The sequence below is a fragment of the Rhinatrema bivittatum genome, chromosome 3 (genome assembly GCF_901001135.1).
Source record: "Rhinatrema bivittatum chromosome 3, aRhiBiv1.1, whole genome shotgun sequence".
NCBI lineage: Eukaryota > Metazoa > Chordata > Amphibia > Gymnophiona > Rhinatrematidae > Rhinatrema > Rhinatrema bivittatum.
Genome location: NC_042617.1, coordinates 223,823,317 through 223,849,369, shown reverse-complemented (window position 1 = coordinate 223,849,369; position 26,053 = coordinate 223,823,317). Strand labels below are relative to the sequence as shown.

The following is a 26,053-nucleotide window of genomic DNA, read 5'->3' as shown; positions in this document are numbered from 1 at the left end:
CGCCTACATGGCATGCCAAAGCACATCGTCTCAGACAGAGGGGCTCAATTTACAGCAAAGTTTTGGAAAGCTTTGTGCAAGAAGTTTGATATCTCTCTCGACTTCACCACTGCATATAATCCTCAGTCGAATGGGCAAACTGAGAGAATGAATAGGACACTCAAGCAGTCATTCGAGCCTACGTTGGTTCACATCAAAATGACTGGGCTGAACTGCTGCCCTGAGCTGAATTCGCCATCAACTTGCATCCAGCAACATCAACTGGATCCACACCATTGGAAGTGGTCTACGGACAACTACCTTTACCACCCTTACCACTTCCACTTTCAGTGTCGTGCCTGGCAGCTCAATCTACTGCCAAAGATATCCAACTACTATGGAGTAAGACTAAAGAGAATCTCCAAAAAGCAGGACAAAGAGCAAAGAAAGGCTATGATGCTCACCACTGCAATGCTCCTGAATTCCAGTCTGGTGACAAAGTCTAGCTGTCAACAAAACATCTAAGACACAAGCTACCATCAGCTCGTTTTGCTCCTCGCTTTGTCGGACTCTTTCCCATCCTCCGATGACTGGGTACTCTCACATACAGTCTGAAACTTCCACCAGCGATGAAGATTCATAATGCGTTCCATGTCTCGCTACTAAAACCACTAGTCCTTAGCGAGTTTTCCACCAAGACACCTGAACCAACACCCATTGATGCAGAAGAAGACATTGAGTACAAGGTAGATGCCATCCTTGATGTGAGAAAGAGAGGCAGAGAACGGGAATACCTCCTGTCATGGGAGGGTTACGGACCTGAAGAAAACTCTTGGGAACCTATGGCTAATATCATGGATAAAGAGATGCTTCAGCAATACCACAGAACGCATCCTCAAAAACCAAGACCAGGTAGGAGGTCTGGAGGGGGCCCTTTGAAGGGGGGTACTGTTGCGTCCGTCGGTCTCAGACGGCTTCGATCTTTGTGCCTCACCTTTCTCTCTGCTTTCCCCACTAGCCTTGGGAAGCTGGCTACCGCCGCGTCTGCATGCCGCTCTCTCCGGCGTCCCCGGAATGGCAATAGCAAAGCCTCACGCCATGTTTCTCCTAAAGGCCTCCTAGTGTGCGCACGTGCAAGCCACCCACGTCTTTATCCACGTCATGGCGGGAATCTCGGGGGCGTCCCCCTCAAGTGACATCATGCTATCCGGGTATTTAGCCTGCCCTTATTTGCTAGCTAATCGAGTTAGCAAGGATCGTGAATGGATGGAAAGCCTCCGGTCTGAGCTACTCTGCCGCTTCCTTGCTGCTGCTGGAAGCTCTCTTTGCCCTTCGGGGTATTTCTCTAACCTGGGTACCTGCTCCTCGGGGGCGCTTTGCTTTTTTTCAGGTACCTATCAGGGATCAGGTATTCGTTCCTTGAGGGCCTGCTCTCCCTGGCTCGGTGCCTGTGTTCAACTACTTCTGCCTGCTGGAATCTCCACCTATACAGCTTAGTGAGTAATCTAACATTCTCAGTCTGTCTCATCTACAGCTCTGCTGCGCTGGGAACCTGCATCCGGATCTCCCTATACTATCTCTGTGAGACAGGTCCCCTCTGCCGAGGGTCCCTGGACTGCTACCTCTGGATCTCCTCACTACTGCCATCTCTGGTGGTATACATCAGCTGTTTAATAAAAGACGAATCTCTGTGTTTGTTCATCCTGAGTCTAGCCTAGTACTGTGGATCCTCACGGGGCTCCTCCCCGTGGGTGTGGTCATCTCCACAGTACCCAAGAATCCACTCAAACACCTCAAAACCATAACACTTAGGTGGGCCTCGCAGGGTCTCCTGAGAGAATGAAAGTCCGGCGTGCCCACAGAGACAGGGGGAGCGCGATCGGGTTCAAAGGTGACTGCTGGTTGGAACAAGGAGAACCAGAACAGAGTTGGTGATGACAAGGAAAGGAACAGAGCCAGAATCTGGAGACGAGGTCAAGATCCAGCAAAGCAGGGGTCAGGTACCGGAAGCGGGGGTCAGGTACCGGAAGTCAGACGAGGTCAAAGGCAGGCTGAGGTCTTGAGGCAGGTGGCAGGCAGACAGGCAGGTCAGGAACAAGCTGTGGTCTTTGAGGCAGGTGGCAGGCAAGCAGGCAGGTCAGGAACAGGCTGAGGTCAGTACCAGTAAGACAGTCTGAGGGTACTACCTGGGTAGATAGACAGATGAACACAGGAACATGCAGGACCAGTAACTAGGATGCAGGAACAAGTCAGGAACGGAACTGGAACAGAAGGATCTTGGAACGAGACTAGGAACAAGCAGGAACAAGAACAAGTGCAGAAGCAATCTTAGAACAAACCGAACTGATTGCCAAGGCAAGGAAGCAGAGACAGGAACTTCCTTATATCGAGGGATCAATCAAGACGCACCGCGGAGCTAGGACGCGCCCTTGGCCCTACATGATTCTGGGCAGTTCGCACGCGCACATGCGTATGGGCGTGGCTAACATGGCCGAGGACGCCAAGCCTCGGCGTGAGGCCTGGCGCGCAGTGGAAGGCCCGGCGACCACCGGTGCGGGACACCGGGGCCTGGCACTTACCGCGAGGGAGGTCGTCCCGGGACCCGCTATGGAACCATGAAGGTAAGTAGGGACACCGTGGGCAGGGCGCGTAATACTTGTCTCTTTACTACTAGGAATAGTCAACAGTTGTTGCGAACCTGAATGTAAAGGCAATTGAGGAGTGTTCATAGTCACTAATTGCTTCAAATAAATAGGACATTCCCCGTATATGATAGAATGTATTAAAGAAAGCATTTAAAATTTTATTCAAAATTCTACTGGGAGCCAGAGCAATTTATGTAAAACTGGTATAATATGGTCAGACAAAGAACAACCGGAAATAATCCGAGCCACGGCGTTCATTAAAACCTGCAACACCCTTACATAATACTTAAGAAGCCCTATATGTTGCGGTTCCTGGCCGAAGCAGCCCTCGGCCAGGACCCCCTACCTCCTCTAAAGATCTGGAGCGGGGTCTTCCCTCGGCGCGGCGAGCAGCGCACGGGCCGCGGCATGCTCTCCCTGGCGTCTCTTCAACTGCGTCGGGGAGAGCGCGGCAGGGTCCGCCTCTTAAAGGGGCTGCGGCGCGCGGTCCAGGCCGGCCCTGGAAGATGACGTCAAGACCCAGGGAGATTTAAGCCTCTCCCTGGGTTCCTGCAGACGCCTTTGCAACGAGGTCCCTGCCTAGCTGCTGCTGGAGTTCTGCCTTGCCTGCCACTTGCTTTGACCCTGCCTGGAACCGGACTTTGTTTTGCCTGCCGCCTGCCTTGACCCTGCCTGGAACCGGACTTTGCCTTGCCTTGCCTGCCTTGACCCTGCCTGGAACCGGACTTTGCCTTGCCTGCCGCCAGCCTTGACCCTGCCTGGAACCGGACTTTGTTTTGCCTGCCGCCTGCCTTGACCCTGCCTGGAACCGGACTTTGCCTTGCCTGCCGCCTGCCTTGACCCTGCCTGGAACCGGACTTTGTTTTGCCTGCCGCCTGCCTTGACCCTGCCTGGAACCGGACTTTGCCTTGCCTGTTGCCTGCCTTGACCCTGCCTGGAACAGGACTTTGCCTTGCCTGCCGCCTGCCTTGACCCTGCCTGGAACCGGACTTTGTCTTGCCTGCCGTCTGCTTTGATCCTGCCTGGACCCTGTTCCAGCTTGCTGCCACCAGTCTTGTCACCACCTTTCGACTTGCTGCTCCACCTTCCGGAGAGGAGTTCATCAGGACTATTTCCTTGGTGAGTACCTTCCGGACTAAGGGTCCACTTGAGCTGAGAACAGATTGCAAAGGCCATGGATCCGGTGGACTTGACAGGTCTCCAGGCTATTCCAGGTCTGGCTCAACAACTTATGCAACAAAGGCAGCAATAACAACAGTAACAACAGTGCCTAGAGAATTTGACTGCCACGGTGGAACGCTTGGCAAACTGTCTTGATGCGGTGCGAGGAGCTGAGGCTGCTGTTCCCACGCCCGCAATTCCGAACAGCACTGGTGCGGTAACCCACTTGCCTGCCCCACCTCGATATGCCGCGGATGCCAAACAATGTCGAGGATTTTTGAACCAATGCTTCATCCGGTTCTCGCTACAGGAATAACAATTCCCTACCGATCGGATTAAGACATCCTTCATTATTTCCTTGTTAGATGGGAAGGCCCTAGCCTGGGCATCCCCGTACTGGGAACGTGGGGACTCCATTTTGGGCGACCTGCCATGATTTGTTCGGACCTTCCGCCAGATATTTGATGAACCAGGACGACTGTCTACCGCCTCCTCGGAGCTTCTTAATCTCCGTCAAGGCACCCGTACTTTGGCTGACTTCGCAGTGGAGTTCCGCACTTTGGAATCTGAGCTGGGGTGGCAGACAGATTGCTTACGAGGGATCTTTCTGGAGGGACTTTCTCCTCGTATCAAAGATGAGTTGGCGGCACGAGAGATCCCAGATGACCTCGAGGCATTAATTGATCTCGCGGGTCGGATCGATCGACTGCTTCAGCAACGAGCCAAAGAGTCTAGATCCTACCGTCATACAGTTCCATTGGCTCCTACCTTCTCTCGTCCGATGGTTCATCCTACCACTTCTGAAACCTCTTCTGAGGGCAGGGAAGAGCCCATGCAATTGGGTAGGAGCCATCTGACTACAGAAGAGAGGCAACGTCGACGACGAATGGGACTTTGTCTTTACTGCTGTAATAAAGGACATCTATTAGCCCAATGTCCCGAACGTCCGGGAAACTATCGGACCTAGGTGTCTTAGAGGGGCTGACCCTAGGGAGCAATTTCGCCCCCCACTGTACTGTACAGGTCACATTACATTACCTCCATGGCTCCCTTACAACTCTAGTCCTCATCGATTCAGGTTCAGGAAGAAACTTTATTCTGGAAGACCTGGTTTACCAATTACAACTTCCATTACTTCCTCGCGAGACACCCCTTTTCATCTCGTCAATCCAGGGAGAGAACCTTCCGGGTCAAGTCACTTCCTGTACTGCCCCGATAACACTCCATACGGGGGTCCTCCATAAGGAGGAGATATCCTTCTTCATTTTGCAAAAGACAGTTCATCCGATGGTATTGGGCCTCCCCCGGCTGCAGAAACACGCACCCATCATTGACTGGAGAACTCTTCAGATTACAGCTTGGGGACCAGAATGTTTCTCTACCTGTCTGAGTCAAAGACCTCAACCCAAGATCCAAATAGCAGTTGCTGGACTCCGACCCTCTCCGCAATATGCAGATTTCATGGATGTTTTCTCCAAAGAAGAGGCGGAGACTCTTCCAGCACACCGTACCTTTGATTGCACCATAAACCTGCTGCCCAATACTTGTCCACCTAGAGGGCGAGTGTACCCATTATCTGGGCCAGAATCCCTAGCTATGTCTCAATACCTCAAAGATAATCTTGAATGAGGATTTATTCGACCATCGACATCTCCAGCGGGAGCAGGGTTCTTCTTTGTTCCCAAGAAAGATGGGTCGTTGAGACCATGCATTGATTACCGAGGACTTAATGCGATAACTCGCAAAGATCGTAATCCTCTTCCACTGATTCCAGAGTTACTAGACCGCCTTCATGGAGCTAAAGTATTTACCAAACTAGACCTACGCGGGGCATACAATCTGGTTCGGATAAAACCGGGAGATGAATGGAAGACGGCATTTAATACACGTGACGGCCATTATGAATATCTGGTGATGCCGTTTGGACTTTGTAATGCCCCGGCCGTGTTCCAAAACTTAATGAATGAGATTTTCCGAGACATGTTGAATCAAGGAGTAATCATCTATCTCGATGATATCTTAATCTGTTCCCAAGACCTGGCTGCTCATCGCACAGATGTCCGAAGAGTTCTTCAACGCCTGAGAGAGAACCGGTTATTTGTTAAATTAGAGAAATATCTCTTTGAAAGACAATCATTACCCTTTCTGGGATTCATCATTTCTACCACGGGGTTTCAAATGGATCCTGACAAGTTGGCTAGCATTCAGGAATGGCCACAGCTGACAGGACTTCGTGCACTGCAACGTTTTCTTGGGTTTGCTAATTTTTATAGGATCTTTATCCCTCGATTTTCTCACATGGTGTCACCCCTCACGGCCTTGACCAAAAAGGGGGCAGATCCCAGGAGGTGGCCCAACGAGGCTATTCAAGCCTTTAAAGATCTCAAGATGGCATTTCTACAAGAACCCTGTCTTCATCACCCTGATCCCTCACGTCCTTTTATTGTGGGGGTGGATGCTTCGGACGTGGCAGTAGGAGCCGTACTTAGCCAACATTCCGATCAGGGGAAGTTACTCCCTTGCTCTTACTTCTCACGCAAATTTTCCCAAGCTGAAAAAAACTACGGAATTGGAGACAAGGAACTATTAGCCATAAAGATGGCCTTCGAGGAATGGAGGCAATGGCTGGAGGGTACACAACATACAATTACGGTCTACACAGACCATAAAAACTTGGAATACCTTAGTAAGGCACAACGACTGAACCCACGTCAAGCTCGATGGTCACTATTCTTCAGTCGCTTTGATTTTGCATTACGCTATCACCCCGCAACCAAGAATGTTCGTGCGGATGCCCTTTCTCGACTACATGAGACCGATGACACACTTGACCTCCCCAGATACATTATTGATCTAGCCAAGGTGATCTTGGCCACCACAGAGACTGCACCACCAGGGAAAACAGTGGTTCCTCTCCGCCTTCGCCCCAAGGTACTTTCATGGGCACACGATTCCCTTACGTCCGGCCATCCCAGGAGAACGGGTACCTTGGAAAGATTATCACATTACTATTGGTGGCCCCATTTACGCCGGGATGTGCGTGCCTATGTTGATTCCTGTCCGAAGTGTGCTCAACAAAAACCGTTACCTGGCCGGCCATGGGGCCTCCTCCGACCCCTTCCACCACCTCAGGAACCATGGACCCATAGATCCACTGATTTTGTGGTGGACCTTCCGCCTTCTTCTGGCCATCAAGTAATATGGGTGGTGGTAGATTGTTTCTCTAAAATGGCCCATTTTGTACCCTTGCCCAAATTACCTTCTGCCCCTGAGTTGGCTGAGCTTTTCGCTCTTCATGTGTTTCGTCTGCATGGGTTTCCACTTCACATAGCATCGGACAGGGGGCCGCAATTTACCGCCAAATACTGGGGTGCACTGTGTAAGAAATTTGGTGTACAACTGGACTTTACCACTGCCTTTCACCCCCAAGGGAATGGGCAGGCTGAAAGGGTCAACAGAGGATTAAATCTATTTCTTCGCCTATTCGTGAATGACCGCCAGGATGATTGGGCCACGCTATTACCCTGGGCCGAGTTTTCACATAATTCCCATATTCACTCCGCTACTGGCAATTCCCCGTTTCAGATTGTCTATGGCAAGCAGCCTCGGCCTCCTCTTCCTCTTTCAGTTGCTTCTCCGGCAGCTCACCTTTCCGCATTGCAGTTACATGAACGTTGGAAGTCCACCAATTCCAGACTTCTACGGGCGTCTGTCGCTGCCAAGCGGACGGCGGACAAGAACCGTCGACCTTCCCCTCTGTTTAATGCCGGAGATCGAGTTTGGCTCAGTACCCGCCACATTCATCTTCGGGTTCCATCCATGAGACTACATTGGGCCATTCCCCATCAGCAAGCGTTTGGGACCCGTGACCTATCACCTTCGACTTCCAACCAGTCTTCGGATCCACAATTCGTTTCACGTCTCTCTACTGAAACCAGTGGTTTCTTCTTCCTTCCATGCTATTCCTCCTCAATCACTGGCTGTTGCATGCGAGAAATTCTGGATGTCCATCGTAATCACAGGCATTGGGAATATCTGATTGCTTGGGAGGGGTTTGGTCCAGAGGAGTACTCATGGGAACCTTCAGTGAATATTTTGGATAAAGCCTTAATTCAACACTTTCTTTTGACGCATCCAGAGAAACCCGGTCCTTCCAGGAGGGGGCGTAAGAGGGGGGTACTGTTGCGGTTCCTGGCCGAAGCAGCCCTCGGCCAGGACCCCCTATCTCCTCTAAAGATCTGGAGCAGGGCCTTCCCTTGGCGTGGCGAGCAGCGCACGGGCCGCGGCATGCTCTCCCTGGCGTCTCTTCAACTGCGTCGGGGAGAGCGCAGCAAAGCCCGCCTCTTAAAGGGGCTGCGGTGCGCAGTCCAGGCCAGCCCCGGAAGATGACGTCAAGACCCAGGGAGATTTAAGCCTCTCCCTGGGTTCCTGCAGACGCCTTTGCAACGAGGTCCCTGCCTAGCTGCTGCTGGAGTTCTGCCTTGCCTGCCACTTGCTTTGACCCTGCCTGGAACCGGACTTTGTTTTGCCTGCCGCCTGCCTTGACCCTGCCTGGAACCGGACTTTGCCTCGCCTGCCGCTTGCCTTGACCCTGCCTGGAACCAGACTTTGCCTTGCCTGCCGCCTGCCTTGACCCTGCCTGGAACCAGACTTTGTCTTGCCTGCTGTCTGCTTTGATCCTGCCTGGACCCTGTTCCAGCTTGCTGCCACCAGTCTTGCCACCACCTTTCGACTTGCTGCTCCACCTTCCGGAGAGGAGTTCATCAGGACTATTTCCTTGGTGAGTACCTTCCGGACTAAGGGTCCACTTGAGCTGAGAACACTATATATAAGACATTGCAATAATCCAAACTGGATAATACAAATGCTTGCATCACCATCCTAAAGTTAAAAGTTCTTTAAAAATCTATAACATGCACACAAATGTTTTCCAAGTGGAAAAAGTTAAAGTTTGATAGTCAGATGTATAATAATGGGAAAGTACTTCCCATTCAACAATTGCAAAGGTTAGGGGATACTAATAGGCTAACAATGTTCCAGTTTCTACAGTTTAAAGTTCTACTGCAAAAACTGTCCATGAGAAATTCCTGTAGTAGAGAGATGACAGTTTAGAACAATTAGCACTAGGTACCTATCAAGGTAAAGGCTTTTCTGAGTATATAGCCTTGTGCAATCACACAAAGGAGATGTAATAAGGACAATAAAAGATAAAATGGGGAGGGGAATAACAAATTCGAGTTAGGTAAAAACTTTGCACCAACTTAAAAGGGGAAATTCCTTATGTGTCACCACACAGGAAAATGGGTATAAAATTCTCTATCAGTGGTTGTTAGACCCCAGCTGCTTTCCCAGACTTACCGGCATAGGACGCCGCCATTACACGCTCAATGCACGCACAAGGAGGACCCAACAGACTGAAGCCTAGGCACACATGCATGGATGCACTTAGGTGGAGAACCGTAGCAACCATTCTGTGATGACATCACACACCTCTGGCTACTTATACCCACTTGGATCTGGACTCCTTGCCTTAGAAACAGGTCTCCTGTTTCTCAGTGCATGTTGCTTTTTCTTGTCTTCTCCATCTGTGGCTCCTGCTCCTGTGTTCCTGCCCCTCAGGTCCTTGTCTCCTTTGTGTGTCTTGCTTTTGCTCCTTCTCTTATCCCTTTCCCTGTTTCCTTGGATTGACTTCTTGGTTAGATCTCGGCTTGGCTATGGACTCCTCTAACCGCCTCTTGTACTCGACTCAGGCATTGGACTTGACTTCTGCTTGCCTGCCGCCCACCCTGTCTTTAGTTTTTATCTTGGATATCCTTGCCTGCCCTGATCTTCACTTGGACTTGGACCTGGACACTCTTTCACCTAGCCTCTGGGACCTTCCTAAGTCCTGCTGGCCATCCGCACTAATGGTTCAACGTGTGGGAACAACGTTTGGTATAGATGACTTGCTAGCTAGTCCCAACTGGGCACTTCCACCAGTGGTCAGTGAGGGCCACATGGGTTTGCCCATCCAGCTGTGTCAACACCACCACCGCAGAGGAGTCCACAACCCTCTAAGGCCATGGACCCGGCACAGTTGGCTGAGCTTCAGCACATTCTAGGTATGGCATAACGAATTCAACAGCAACAGCATCTACCTGACAAAGTAATGGGGGTTTTTGAAAGACTAGCAGTCTGGATAGAAACCATTTCCACCTTGTCTGCTTTACCACCAGTAAACCCTCTCCTGGCACAGACACCCCCCATCCAGCCTGTTTCTTGATTGCCTCCTCCGAGATTCTATGGAGACCCTCGAGGGTGCGAAAGATTTATTAATCAGTGCCGCATGCACTTCACCTACAGGCAGCACTCTTCTCTTTGCCAGAATGGGCTTTATCAGTGGTTTCTGACCTGCAGATCCACCAGGGGTTCCGAACTGTCAGAGTATGCAGTCTCATTCTGGACATTGGCCTCAGAATTAAAATGGCATGAGGACAGCCTAATAGCAATCATTTGACAAGGCTTGTCAGAGCCTATAAAAAAGAGCTGGCTGGGCAGAATCTGCCCGAAACTCTAGAGGATCTCATCTGACTAGCCATCCAGCTAGATCTCCGTTTCCACAAGAGAGCCAAGGAAAGAGAGCAGATTCGCTATCTGGTATGCTTGGCACCCCACTTTCTGTGACCCATAGCTCCACCCTGGACCTTGGTGCCCTCTAAGTCTCCTGAAGAACCCATGCAAGTGGATCATCTAAGGCTCTCTCTGGAGGAAGGCCAACGATGCAATTAAACTTGGGCCTATACTGTGTGGACCTAGGGATGGTATGAGAAGCCACCCTAGATTGGTACTGTATCTCTCCCCAGATCTTGTTAACAGTGTGCCTGGCCGTGGGCAACACCCTTGTATATCTAGAGGCCCTCCTGGACATGGGTGCAGAATGAAATTTCATAGACAAGACATGGAACCCCTGAAGACAACTCTCACTGTGTCCTCAGTATTCGGTGAATGCCTGCTGGGACAAATTACCAAGACCACAGCCCTACCTCAAATGCATATCTGCCTTCTCCACCAGGAAAACATCTGCCTGTATGTACTACCCAAGGCAGTGAATGCAGTAATCTTTAGCCTGCTGTGGCTGATCCAGCACTAGCCCCAGTTTGACTGGGATTCATTACAACTGTAATAATGAACAATGTCTAGCCAGAGCGCCGGTTCCTTCACTCAAACTTTGCCGCAGCACTCCTGCCATGCCAGGATTGCCCGCATCTTATGGGGACTTCACAGATGTTTTTAGTAAAAACAGGCTGAGGTCTTACCCCCACAACAGGATTATGACTGCCCAATGGATTTGATACCTAGAAAAGATGCCCCCTAAAGGCAGGGTCTACCCCCTATCTGCCCCAGAAACCAAGGCTATGACACTGTATATTAATCTACCTGGATGATATCCTTGTGTTTTCCTAGACGCTCACACAACATCAGATGCATGATTGACAGGTCTTGCAATAACTGCGGTAACACCAACTCTATGCTAAATTGAAGAAGTGCTCCCTTGAGCAAACGGAGTTGCCCTTTTTGGGCTATATTGTTTCCCAGACTGAACTATTCATGAACCTGGCAAAATTAAAAGTCATCTTGGATTGAACCTAGTCAGTGGGCCTCAAGATGTTGCAGCAATCTTTAGGCTTTGCTAATTATTACTGGCAATTTGTTCATGGATATTCCTCCTTGGTCATACTCCTCACAGCTCTTACGATGAAAGAAGCAAACCACCACGCATGCACTGAAGAAGCAGTACTGGTTTTCCAGCACTTGAAACAAGAGTTTACTCAAAACCCTTGTCTATGTCACCCAGATACCACCAAGCCTTATGTCATCGAGGAAGATGCTTCCACCCTTGGGGTAGGGGCTGTTCTCTTGTAACATGACCAACATGGAGTACTGGTGACCTGTGCTTAATTCTCAAAGAAGTTCTCCCCATAGGAGATCGAGAACCATTAGCCATTAAGCTAGCCCTCAAGGAGTGGGTACCACCTGCTGGAGGGGTTCGATACCAATTCAAGATATATACCAAACATAAAAAGCTAGAGCATTTATCATGAGCCAAGCAGCTAAATCCAAGGCAAACTCGATGGTTGTTATTTTTTAACCGTTTCAACTTTCAGTTGTGGTATAGACCAGCTGAAAAGAATCTACGTGCTGACATGTTTGACACCAAGTCACATCATCAACCTGGAAGAGGTTGTGTTAGCCACTACCATAATGGTCCCCTGAGGGAAAACTGTAGTTCATTGATTCCTGAAACGTGTCTTAAAATGGACCCATGATTCATGTCTGGCAGGACACCAAGGAGTCAATAGAACTCTGGAACTAATTACTTGTTATTACTGATGGCCCCAGTTAAGGAAAGATGTGAAAAATTAAGTGGAATCTTGTTTATTTATTTATTTATTTATTATTTTGTTATACCGACTTTCATGACTAGAATCACATCAACCCGGTTTACAATTAACAATGTGTGTAAGGCAGAGAGTAACATAGTAATCAATATTCCCATTTCAAACTTCAAATACAGTAAACAATCTACTAGATAAGGGAGCCCGGACCGACGTGCCGCAAATGCGCAGTAGAGAGCAGCTCTACCGCGCATGCGAGCACGTCGGCCAGAGCAGAGCGTGCCCGGAAAAAAAATGGCACCTGCTCCTTAGGAGCAGAAGCGGCGGCAGCAGCAGCAGCAACCATCAGGAGCGGCGGTGGCGAGCAGCAGGAGCGGCGGCGACAAGGAGCAGCAGGAGTAGTAGCGGCGGCGCCGGCGCGGGTGCGCGCGAGGCAGGGAGGAGCAGTAGCGGCGGCGCCCGCGAGGCAGGGAGGAGCAGTAGCGGCGGCAACTCGCGCGCGTGGGAGGGAGGGACACCCCCTGTCTGTCGGTTGTGGATGAGCTGGGAGGGGAGTGAGTGAGGGGAGGGAGGAGAGAGTAAGCTGAGGAGGGGAGGGAGGAGAGAGTGAGGGGGGAGAGAGGGAGAGAGGAGAGAGGGAGGGGGGAGAGAGGGAGGAGAGAGTGAGGGGAGAGGGGAGGGAGGAGAGAGTGAGGTGGGGGGAGGGAGAAGAGGGAGAATAGAGGGGGGAGGGAGGAGAGGGAGAATAGAGGGGGGAGGTGGGAGGGAGGAGAGAGTGAGGGGATGGGAGAGAGAGTGAGGGAAGGGGAGGGAGAATAGAGGAGGGAGAGAGGAGAGGGAGAATAGAGGGGGGAGGTGGGAGGGAGGAGAGAGTGGGGGGAGGGAGACTAGAGGGGGGAGGGAGGAAGTGGGAAGGAAATGGACCGAAATTTTTTTTTTAAATGTAGCCCATTGTTACGGGCTTAACGGCTAGTATTATAGATGTGACAAAGTTACAATAAAACAGGGAAAATTAACTAGGATCTGGAAAGGGGGAGAAACTGAACAAAGAAATATTTACATTTCAGTCTAGTCTCCACCGCTAACAAGAGTTTCTGAGCCTAGCCCTTGGGCTTGCTTGAACCTCTACCAGTGCCTAAGGAACCATGGACACATCTGGTGACAGACTTATCACCAATCTCCCTCCTTCAGCTGGCAATACAACCATCTGTGTAATAGTGAATAGATTTTCCACAATGGCCTGCTTCATGCTTCTGCCAGGACTACCCTCTACACCTGAGGTGGCTGAGTTATTTGCTCAATATATCTTTTGATCGCATGGACTTCCCTGCTACATCCCTTCTGACCAAGGAGTCCAGTTTACCACACGATACTGACAATCCCTATGCAAAAAACTTGGAATTGGGTTAGACTTCTCATCTTCCTACCACCCCCAGACCAATGTACAGACCAAGCAGACAAATCAGTCTTTAAAATGTTTCTTCCACTCCTACATCAATGAGTGCAAAGATGACTGGGTCTGTCTCCTTCTGTGGGCGAACGCCTATCATAATAATTATGTGAATAAAACTACCGGATCATCCCCTTTTTACCTAGTCCATGGAAAACATCCCCGAATACCCATGTCTCTAGCTACTCCAGTAGACTGCCTAGCCACCAACTTGAAAGGTCAGGAACTAATCAACCTGTGGCAATACTCATCAATTACTGGAGCAAGCTATTACTCGTGCCAAGACTCAAGCAGACAATCTATGACCAGCACCCTAGATACAATCCAGGGATCTAATCTGGCTAAGTTCACATCATTAATGGCTCCGCATGTCCTCACCCAAATTTACTCCACAATTCGTGGGGTCCATTCCAGTGATACGTCAAGTGGGGAGCATAGCCTACAAACTGAGACTATCCCCCACACTTCACATCCATGATGTGTTTCACATTTCCCTTCTAAAACTGGCTGTCTTGTCCTGGTCATCAAAACGTCCACCTCAACCCTCGCACATCATGGTGGCAGAGAATACCCAATATGAGGTAGCTGAAAATTTGGATTCTCGTAGAAAGAAACAAACCTCAATACTTCATAGCCTGGAAAGTCTACAGACCACATGAGAATTTCTGCCTCTAACCTACAAGCTTCCCAGTTAGTCCGAGAATTTCAACACCAATTTCCCACCACAAAGCCCAGGCTCAAAAGATTGAGGAGAGGGTTTTGGAGGGGAGGAACTGTTAGATCCCCAGCCGCCTTCCCAGACTTACCGGCACTGGATGCCATTCACATGGCAGGATGCCACCATTTCACGCTCAGTTGTATGCACAAGGAGGACTTGGTGCACATATGCCTAGGTGCACATGCGCATGGACACACAATTTATATGTGCTTAGGCAGGAAACCTCAGCAACCACTCTGTTACAAAGTTACATGATCTGGCTACTTATACCCACTTGGACCTGTACTCGTTGCCTCAGTAACAGGTCTCCTGAATAGCTTGATTCTCTGTGCATGTTGCTTATTTTTATCCTCTGCCTCTGTGGTTCCCACTCCTGCTCTTGTGTTCATGCTTCTTGGAGGTCTTGTGTCCACCCCCTCAGGTCTTTGTTTCCTTTATGTGTCTTGCTTTTGCTCTTTCTCTTGTCCTTTTCTTTGTTTCTTTGGATTGACTTCTTGATTTGACCTCTTTTGGCTACAGACTCCTCTGACCTTCTCTTGGACCTGACTTCTGCTTGCCTGCCATTTGCTCTGACCTTGGTTCATCTCTTTGATTCTGCTATCTGCTGCCGGCCCTGACCTTGGCTCATTCTCTGGATATCCCTGCCTACTGCCTGCCCCAACCTTTGCTTGGACCTGAACAGTTTCTTTTGCCTTGCCCCTGGGACCTTCCTAAGTCCTGCTGGCCATTTATTTATTATTTATTTAAGGATTTTTATATACCGCGGCACGTTAGAAAACATCACCTCATGTTTACAATGAACAATAATTCAGCAACAAGCTTTACAATCCAAACAATTTAGAATGGAACATAACGGATATAAATTAAAACCAGTAAATAATTAACATCAAATAATACATTGGGGGCGCACTTAGCAGGTGAAGGATATATAACGATACAAATATATATAATTTGGGGAATATATAACAGGAGATGTAAATTACTTGGGAGTCTGAAATTATATGATAGATCCAAGGATCAAAATAGTCTTTACAAAAGTAAGAGTAATGCAAACATATAGATCAAAGAATGTGTTTAGCGTTATTGTATAGTGACTGCTTGGAAGGGAGAAAGATTATTGTATATGTAGCATATATTGAGTAATATCTGAAGGGGAAATGTTCATTAAGTGTAGGCTTGTTTAAACAGCCAGGTTTTCAGGATCTGTTTAAATTTCTTATGGCAGGGCTCCTGGCACAGATCTGTGGGCATTTTGTTCCATATGTTGATTCCAGCTATTGTGAATGTTCGTTCTCTCGTTGAAACATATTTTATATGTTTGAGAGTTGGAATAGAGAGTTTAGCCATCCACACTAACCTGCAGGAATGACATTTTGGTATAGGTGAAACTCCAGCTAGTCCCATCTCAATGTATCTGTAAGCGACAGAGAAAGTTCGGTATTAAAGACACGCCTAAAACCATATTGTTAAGGGTCACGTAACTCATACTTCTCTAAATGGTTAGTTGTGTTAATGCTGCAGTCTCAAGGACTTTTGCAAAAAAACGCAATGAGGAAACGGGCCTATAATTATTTGGATTAGAACTGCCTAACTTGCTCTTTTTTGAAAGGGGACGAACTGTAGCTCTTTTGAGACAGTCAGGAACCACACCTTCTTCCTGAGATGAGTTAATGATATGGATGATGGTCAGAGATATTTAAGATCACCAGAGATTCCCTGGGATAAGCAGCATGGAATCTATCAGCCTTTTGGGATCCTGCCAGGTACGTGGGACCTAGATTGGCTACTGTGGAAATAGGATACTGGGTTTGATGGACTCAGTATGGCAAATCTTCTGTTCTTTGTTCATCAAATATCTGGTGTTGACATACCATTAAAAAGTACAATCACTAACTACATTAGATATAAAACTTGACTCAGGACTTTCCATATTTCAACAGCTATCACCCCTTTTTAACTTGCATTATATCCTCCACATCAATCCATTTTTTGAAAGAGATGACCTATAAATATTAGTCCATTATTTAGTAATATCTCATTTAGATTACTGTAATATTCTGTATCTGGGACTTTCTTTAAAGAGAATTCATCTTCTAGATGTTGGAAATCTGGCCTGCAGTACTCCGCGGCTGGTCCCCCTACCTGCTGCGTTGCTCCCCAGCATCTCCAGCGTGCGTCGGGCCTGGTTGAGGCCTTCTTGCTGCACTCCCTGTGCGAGGGAGACGCCGCTGACTCCGAGCGCTTGGGCCTGCCCCCTTAGACGCACGTGCAAGAACAGAGGATTTAAAGGGGCCAGCGTGGAAAAGGACGGCTCCGCTCCCAAGATGATGTCAGACGCCTGCCGGTATTTAAACTTGCCTGTCAGCCTTCCTCCTTGCCTTGCACCGAGGTTCTCTCTTAGAGTTTGCTAGTTGCTGTCTTCGTTCCTATGTGATCCTGATCCTGTGTGTTCCTGAGTCCTGCTCCAGCCTTGTTCCTGCTCCATCCCATCCTTGCCTGCTCCTGTTCCTGGCTCGTCTTCCTGGCTCCTGACTTCGGCTCGTCCTCTGGTATCCTGCTTCGCTGCCTGTCTTGACTGCTGGATTGTCTTCAGTCTCTGCTACCTGCCTTGCCTCGGACTTCACTTCGGACTCCCGCCTTCCTCAGACCCCACTTAAGTCCAAGCGGCTCGGATCCTCAAGGGCTCCTCCCGGGGGAATCTTGGGTCTCCAGTGGTAAAGATCCTGTGGGTCTCCCGACTCCGACTTCTTGCTCAACTCATGTCCTCTGGAACTCTCTTCGGACACTCGTCCCCAGGTGACCACTCCTAAGTCCAAGCGGCTCAGATCCTCAAGGGCTCCTCCCAGGGGGATCTCGGGCTTCAGTGTTGAAGATCTTGTTGGTCTCCTGGGCTTGATCCGCCTCCCGGCTATGACATCCACTGAGGGCCTTCCCTAGGTACTGTATCACCATCTTCTAGCTGGCTCATAACAGTTTGCAAGGCCTTGGACCTGGCAGACCTTGCCGGCCTTCAGGCCATTCCTGGTATCGCCCAGCGGCTGCAGCAGCAGCAACACTGCTTAGATGTCCTGACGGTGACAGTAGAGAGATTGCAAACTGCTTGGATTCCAGTCCCCCGGTAGCACCCCCTGCTTCCATTCCGATGCTAGGCCCGGACCTGGGGCCTCCACGCAGCTGCCAGCTCCGCCCCGGTACTCAGGTTAAGCTAAACAGTGTCGTGGGTTCCTTAACCAATGCTACATACGGTTTACACTACTGCCAACACAGTTCCCGTCGGATCTGGTGAAGACCAGCTATATTGTATCCCTGTTGGATGGGAGGGCTCTGGCCTGGGCCTCCCCATTATGGGAACTTAACGATCCTAGCCTTGGAAACTTGCAACAATTTGTGTCTACATTTAGACATGTCTTTGATGAGCCATCTCGTAAATCCATGGCGGATGCCGAATTGTTGTGGCTACGCCAGGGCTCTCGTTCTCTTGCCGAATACGCTGTCGAATTCCGCACGTTGGCCACCGAGCTGGACTGGAGGGAGGACAGTCTTCATGGTATATTCTTGGAAGGATTGTCCTCGCACCTTAAAGATGAGCTAGCGGCAAGAGACCTTCCAGATGACCTAAATGGCATGATAGACCTGGCAGGAAGGGTCGACCGCCGACTACAACAATGATTCCAAGAAGGGAGATCGGTTCGAAGACCAGTTAACCTGGCACCTGCATTCTCTCGACCTATGACTTCTCCCTCTGCTTCTTCGAGCAGCCAAGGGGTGGAGCCTATGCAGTTGGGTGAAGCTCTCTTTCTCAGGAGGAAAGGAGACGTCGAAGCTCGCTAGGCCTCTGCTTATTGTGTGGGAATAGGGGCACTTCTTAGCCTAATGTGGTGAACAGCCGGAAAACGCCAGGACCTAGGTGTCATCGGGGAGCTGACCCTAGGTAGTACCAATCCCGCTCCTCAATGTACTATACTGGTTACCCTCGAATACCCTGGTGGTTCCTTCTCCAAATTGGCTTTTGTTGACTCTGGAGCCGGAGGAAACTTCATTCTCGCCGACCTCGTTTGGCAATTATAGCTTGCCGGACAACCTCGTTTCCCTCTGCTCCAAATTTCTTCGATCCATGGAACTCCCCTCCCGGGGAGCATCTCTACCAGCACTAAGGCCCTAACTCTCCATACAGGCCTCCTGCACACCGAAGAAATTTCAATCCTGTACTAGAGAAGGCCATACACCCTATTGTCTTGGGCCTGCCTTGGCTCCAGAAACACTCTCCAGTTATCCATTGGGATACCCTCCAAATCGCATCCTGGAGGTAGATGTGTCTGACCTTGCGGTAGGGGCTGTTCTTAGCCAGTATCTAATAAAGACAAATCACTACCATGTTCCTATTTCTCTCGGAAATTCTCACCAGCCGAGAGGAATTATGGCATAGAGGACAAAGAACTATTGGCCATCAAATTCGCCTTCGAAGAATTGCGTCAATGTCTGGAAGTGGCCCAGCATCCTGTTCTCGTTTACATGGATCACAAGAACCTGGAGGTTTTGTGTCGAGCCCAGCGCCTCAACCCGCGGTAAGCTCAATGGTCCCTATTTTTCTGTCGGTTCGATTTTTCTCTCCGCTACAGACCAGCCTCTAAGAACATTCAGCCAGATGCTCTGCCTCGTACTACTGAGTCTGAGGATGTTCCTAACCCTCCTCAATACATCCTAAATCCAGCTAAATTCCTCATCACGGCTTCTGATGTGGTTCCCTTGGGTAAAACTGTGGTTCCTATCTGCCTACAGAGAAGACTCCCTGACTGCCGGACACCCTGGAACAACTCAAACGTTGGAACTACTAACCAGATACTACTGGTGGCCTCAGGTCAAGAAAGATGTGCAATTGTGTGTTTGTTCTTGTCCTACTTGTGCTAAACAAAAACCTTCGCCTGGTCACCCTTGGGGGCTCTTCCAACCGTTACCCATTCCAACGGAGCCATGGACTCACCTGTCCACTGACTTCATAGTGGACCTACCACCTTCGGAAGGGAAGACTGTGATATGGTTACGGTTGATAGATTTTCCAAGATGGCCCACTTCGAGCCTCTGCCTAAGCTGCTGACAGCTCTAGAACTGGCACAACTCTTTACTCTACATATATTCCATATCCATGGACTGCCACTACATATTGCCTCTGACCGAGGTTCGCAATTTATGGCCAAGTACTGGAGAGCTCTTTGTAAGAAGTTCGGGGTCCAACTGGATTTTACTACAGCCTTTCACCCACAAGGCAACGGCTAAGCGGAACGCACCAATCGGACCTTGAAAGCATTTCTCCGAGCTTTTATAGGGGACAAACAGAATGACTGGGTGGCCTTACTGCCTTGGGCAGAATTCTCATATAACCATCATCGTCATTCAGCCATTCAGTCTATCCCCCTTCCAATTGGCTTACGGGAAACAACTCAAACCTCCTCTGCCACTGTCTTTGACTGTGCCCTCTTCTGCAGCACAATTGACTGCTCATCAGTTACGAGATCTTTGGGGATCTACTCAGAAGAAATTACAACAGACTGCTGCAACCGCAAAGAAATATGCAGACAAGCTGCGACGTCCTGCTCCTGTATAAGGTCTGGTTAAGCACCAAGAACATTCAGTTATGAACCCCCTCCATGCGGCTAGCTCCCAAGTTTATTGGTCCCTTTGTCATCATAGAGCGAGTAGGCACGGTTTCCTATCGCCTACGACTTCCGTCCACCTTGAGAATTCACAACGTGTTTCACGTATCTCTGCTGAAACCCTTGGTCTTATCAGTCTTTCATAACAAACCTCCTGAACCCGTCAAGCTCACAGCAAAGGAAGACACCATCTGCCAAGTACGAGACTGTTGTGATGGATGACACACGGGAAGAAGACACGTCAGGCAGAGTTCTCGGGAAGGCACCCCGAACACAGTCCGAGTGCTCTTTTTATTATACAGAGTTTACAGAATTCCACGGCGTATTCAGCATACTATTGGTTATACTGCTACGTGCTAATGCATGCTGCCTGCGTGCTGCGTGCATGCCTTCGTTGCTATTGGTTACTACATCTTATACTGTGCACGTGATAGCCTTGTGCCAGTTTCTGGGTGAAGCAAGCAACCTCCTCATGAAGAGCTGGGGGCTGTCTGTGAGCCTAAGATAAGGAAGTGCAGAGATCTGAAGAATGCTGACGCAGTCAAGCTCAGTGTGTGTTTAGTGCAGATAAGGAAGTACAGAGAGATCTGAGAAGTGTCGATGCAGCAAGGCCCAGTGTGGTCTGCCAGCTACTGAGCAAAGCCTTTGTCTCCACATCTCATCCTTTCTTTTATATTTTACAGGAAATCTTTACGTTATGTTTTAGGTATAAGTATGTTAGCCAGGTTGGGCAAGCATTGAATACAGCAGCAGCAACATATTAGAATGAAGATACAAAGTAATACAATGGGAATTATCTTTCTGAGACCTGCCATGTCGGGGAGCCAGGACCATAGCCAGTCCCAAGGGGACTGGGGTTCGTTATCGGATAGAGGGCGATCGGCTATTAGAGTCTCCATCTGCTCAATGGTGTGTGTGAGGTTAGCTTTATAATCAGATATGTATACACAGCAATATGAACCAATCAATGCACATACACCTCCCTTTGAGGCTAAGATCATGTCCAATGCATAGCGATTCTGCAATACTACTTCTCTCATTTGTGAGACCTCTTCTGTGAGGAGTTTTATGGATTTAATCATTAGGTTGAATAGGGCTGTGGTCCAGTTGGCAAGGGTGTGTAAATCTCGGTAGTTTAGTGCTGCCCCTAATGGGGGAAACAGGCCCCTGTAGACCATCATGCCTGTGCCTCGCCCAATTGGGTTTTGAACTGACTGTCTCCTGTTTCTGATTCTACCTTTGGGCAGTTTGGTAGTAGTATAAAAGGATGGCATTATGTAGCCTAGAGTACATCTCCCTGTCCATCTTGCAGGGATTCTCATATATGCCCTGCGTCCACACAACATCCAGATGTTTCCCAACAAATTGGTAGATGTGTTTTGCTTGTTTTGGGTTTGTTTTACCATTTCTGCTATAGGGTTACACAGATTGAATCCTTCTGTGGCTGTGGAGGTGGGGCAACCCTGTCCAACTGGGCACCCTGTGAGCTGATAATTACACATATATTTTGTGAAATTGTGCATGTGTTCAGTAATGGTCTCATTAAGGAAGGTGTTGTTTCTAGACATGTTGTGTTGCAGGGTGAATGTTTGATTGCAATATGAGTATTTCCCTACCCTGGGTCCTGTGATACTGTCATTATTATATTCCCAACAAAAGGTAGCGTTCTCTTGTATTCTACTACCCAAATGCATCACCGTGTAATTGACTGGTGAGTTTATAAAGACCCCATTGTCCCACGGGTATGTAGTCCATCCTGATAGGTTAAAGGGAACTGCATGCATCAATAGTCCTCCTCTGGTATGGGTTGGCATGTGCATGCAAACCCAGCAATCTGTTTGGTTCAATAGTTGTGATAAGTTCTGTGCATAGGTAATGTACATATTGGTTTGCCATAGTCCTTGTTCAGAGATCGCCATGGCGGGAGGGAGAATGCAAGATAAGAAGATGCACATCATAATTGTCAATGAATTGTCATTCAAACAAGAGAATGCAGCAAGCAAAAAGTTTTCTGAAGTTTTTTCAAGTCCCTGCTGTTCCAGGAGCTGTGTGGATTGGCTGGATAATGCCTTAATTTGTCCCCAAGTCATCTGATGGTGCTGACAAGGATCCCGATCCCGGTCCTTCTGAGGGTTGTGAAGACTCAGGGAGAAGTTTGGAATCGGATTTTTCAGGTCTTGGTGCAACGCCATCTCTCCACGGCTTAACGCAATGACTCGGAACCCAGACTGGACCTGAGAGAGCAAGCACAGCAGCATATCCTCATCCCCATGTTAACAAGGGGACGGGCCCATGCCAAACAGGGTTAGGTAACATTCTATACAAAACTGATGGTTGTGGATTGCTAATCCTGTTCCCAAAATGATTGTCCACAGCTGTGGCCTGATTGGAATCTGATATATTTAAATGATTTAAGGTAACAGTACTTTGTTCAGCCAGTCTTGTTTGGGGGGGGGGGTGTCCAGGGGCATTTCCTGCTTTTTGTTTGTGTTTATCAAGGGCTGTCTTAAGAGTGAGGTTGGCTCGCTCCACAATAACCTGACAAGTGGAGTTGTAAGGGATGCCAAATTTGTGTTTGATGTTCCATTGTTGACAAAAGTCAGTAAAGGAATGGCTGCTGTAAGCGGGGCTGTTTTTGGTCGAGACCTCGAGGCCCCGGCAGAATCGGTTCCTTTGTATGCTCCCCCTCCCGGGGCATGGTGTTGTTGTTTAAAATGGCCAGGTTTTTTGCAATTGAAACAAGTCCCTTTTGGCTTTTGAAATTGACCTTTGTGCAACGCGTTCACCAGGGCGTCCATTTGAAAGGCATGAGTACCTACGTCCATGCAAGCCTTTAGCATGTCGGCTAAGGTGTAGTCTATTTTACTGACTATGGACTGCAGAGCTTTCCTACAGTCCGCATTTGCATTTTCAAAGGCTAATTTCTTTATTAGTTCAGCGCTCGCCTCCGGGTTGTCTACCTCAGTGGTCCCCAACCTTTTTTGCACCAGGGACCGGCTTCAAGCAAGACCATTTCTCCATGGCCCGGCAGGGCGGGGTGGGGGTGGGGCTTTGGTCATATGGGGCGGGGTTATGGAGGGGGTTGGATTTTAGTGCATACTTATTTAATTACGACATTTATAATGTGAATGTGACTCAACTCACCATAGGTTCTCACATGCGTGACACACTGACCCATGATCGTCACGGGGCTAGACGTAAAAGTACAGTTTGCATCCACAGGAACCCCCCTGACCCACAATAATGGATGTAAAGCAGAATTATGACATTCCCCATACAACTCACCCTACAAAAAAGATATTATGGTTCTGGTGTCATCTCAGTAACAGCAACTCAAACTCCTTCTACTTCCAGGCACACTTATGAAAAGACAGCAGTTTACCACCAATGCATGTCCTCTTGAGAAAACACAACAAATAAGACTGATACAAACACTTACATGATAGTAAAATATCTCATCTCGGTAACAGACACAGAACCGACCTAACATACTCCCAGGATCTGTAGTAATGCACATAAACTAATCCGCACACATTTACACCTGTATTATGGAATGCACTCAAACAGTAACAACCCTACCTATGAAAAGACAACACTACAAATATTAAATCAGGCCCTAAAAACCAATACACCTCTTATTAGGAAAACAGAACTACCAAGTAGCTATAGATCCCCACACAGAAATAATTGTAAAACTATACTAATAAGCAGAATAAATGTTTCAAAACAGCTATGAACAGAATAACATCCAACAATTAAAAACTCATAAAAACTATTAAACATTCTCCAAACACCAATAAAATATTTTAAAAAAGCAGATATCACATAATTAAAATGGCAGTCAATCAAGAAAAATAAACTTAAAAAGCCACCTTTACTTACCCCCTCCAGCAGCTCTCCTACTCCTCTTCCATGCAGGCCGTAGCACACACCAGAAGCAGCAGTAGTGGCTAAGCTCTATACTCATTGTCCTCTTCCTTAGTGCCCATGTCTCTCACACACACAACATACCAGTCATGCCCCCATGACCAGTTTCTGTCTCTCACACACCAATCATCTCCCAGTCTTTGGCACACACACACACACACACCAGTCACCTTCCTGAACAGTTTGTCTCATGCCATACACACACACAGGCTTCCCACTCCCGTGTTCTACTTACATATATGGGCTTCTCACTCTCATAATCACTTTCTCTGTCTCTCTCTCTCTCTCTCTCTCTCACACACACACACACACACAATCACCAGTCTCTCACTCCCATGCTTGTTCTCTCCACATGCACAGGCTTCTCATTCCCATAATCACTTTCTTTCTCTCTCTCTCTCACACACACACACACATACACACACACACACAGATACACACAAACTCACACCAGTCACCTGATCTCTCTCATGCATACATACACACACAGACTTCCCACTCCCATGTTCTCTTTCAGATATACAGGTTTCTCCCTCCCATGCTGTGTCTCAAAAACACCCAGGTTTCTTACTCCCATGCTCACTCTCTTCACATGCACAGGCTTCTCATTCCCATAATCACTTTCTCTCTGTTACACACACACCAGTCTCTCTCTCATTTCCATGCTCGCTCTCCACGTGCACAGGCTTCTCATTCCCTGAATCACATTCTTTCTCTCACATTCAGACACACCAGTCTCCTTCTCTCACACACATCATCACCTTACCAACCAGTCTCTCTCTCTCATGCATGCACACACACACAGGCTTTTCACTCCCATGCTTTCTTTCACCACCACCCCCCCTACCCCACAACACCAGGCTTCTTACGCCCATGCTTTCTCACATACCCAGATTTCTCACTTCCATGCTTTTTCTCTCTCTCACACACACACATCAGTCACCTCCCTGACTAATGCCTCACACTCTCACATACACATCAGTCATCTCCCTGAGCAATCACTTTCATTGTCTCTCACATATACACACACATCAGCTCTCTGACCAGTTTCTCTCAATCACACACATGCTCTCAATCACACAGAGGCTGGCTGGCTGCTTCTCTCTCTTTCTCTCCCCTCCCCCCGAGCACAAATGGTAGCTGCAGCAGCCTCCTCCTCCAGCACCCGCAGGCCAAGAAAGAAGAATCCCATCAGCTGCGGGAGGCTCATGCTGCTGTCTCCTTTCCTGATTACCGTCTGCTTTGATTGCTCGGCGGCCAATGCTGCTGCCGCCGCTGCTACATTTCCGCATGGCATGGCCTTTCTCCTTCCCGCGCACCGCTCTGTGTATCACTTCCTGTTCCGGTTCATGGGGGGGAAGAGGGGGACAGGCGCAGGAAGAAGAAAAGGCCAGCCGCGGGTGCCACAGCTTCTTCTAGCACTGCTGCCGTTCCCACTGGGCTTGAACGTACTGATAGCCCGGTGGCAACGGCAGCAGGGAAGGAAGAGCAGCGGGAGAGACCGGGAGCACGCGACACACCAGCTGGTGCTTGGCGGCGCTGCGGACTAGCAAAGAACCCCCAACGGCCCGGTCCTGGTCTGCGGACCGGTGGTTGGGGACCCCTGGTCTACCTGACGCTGAATGGCTTCTTGCAGCCGATCTATAAATTGTATGTAAGATTCTGTGGCTGCCTGTCGGGTCATCGTAAATTATTTTGTGGCTTTTCCGGATTCAGAAACCTTCTTAAAGGCCTTGGTCACACAGCGATTTATCGCTGGATAGGCAGCGGCGGGCGTCCCCACTGCTTGCTGTTCCAGTGTTGCAAATTGTCCCACCCCATAAAGTTGGTCAGGTATATATGCTCCTCCCGAGGTATTTCCAGCTATGAGAGTTTCCCTTTGATATTCTGAGTCCCAAACCACATATTGAGCAGGGGTAAGGATCATACGGGCCAGATATTTCCAATCCTGGGGAATTAATATATAGCCATTCGCAATTCCCTCTAACATCCCTCAAGTATAGGTGGAATGCATTCCTGTTTCTGTGACGCTCTTTCGGAGTTCCCGTAGGATACTATACGGTAATGTCGACCTTTGTTATTGAATCCCACCCTAGTCATTAGGGACCTCCGTAATGGGAAATGCTTGAAGCCCCTCCAATAATTCC

General features: G+C 48.8%; 1 protein-coding gene and 1 long non-coding RNA gene across 3 annotated transcripts in view; one reads left to right on the top strand and one right to left on the bottom strand.

The window, feature by feature from the left end:
- Positions 1–26,053, bottom strand: part of LOC115087277 (clusterin-like) — an 812,938-nt gene that overhangs the window by 348,049 nt on the left and 438,836 nt on the right. The window lies entirely within an intron of this gene.
- The window catches only part of LOC115087278, a 185,286-nt gene that overhangs the window by 112,712 nt on the left and 46,521 nt on the right, over positions 1–26,053 (top strand). The window lies entirely within an intron of this gene.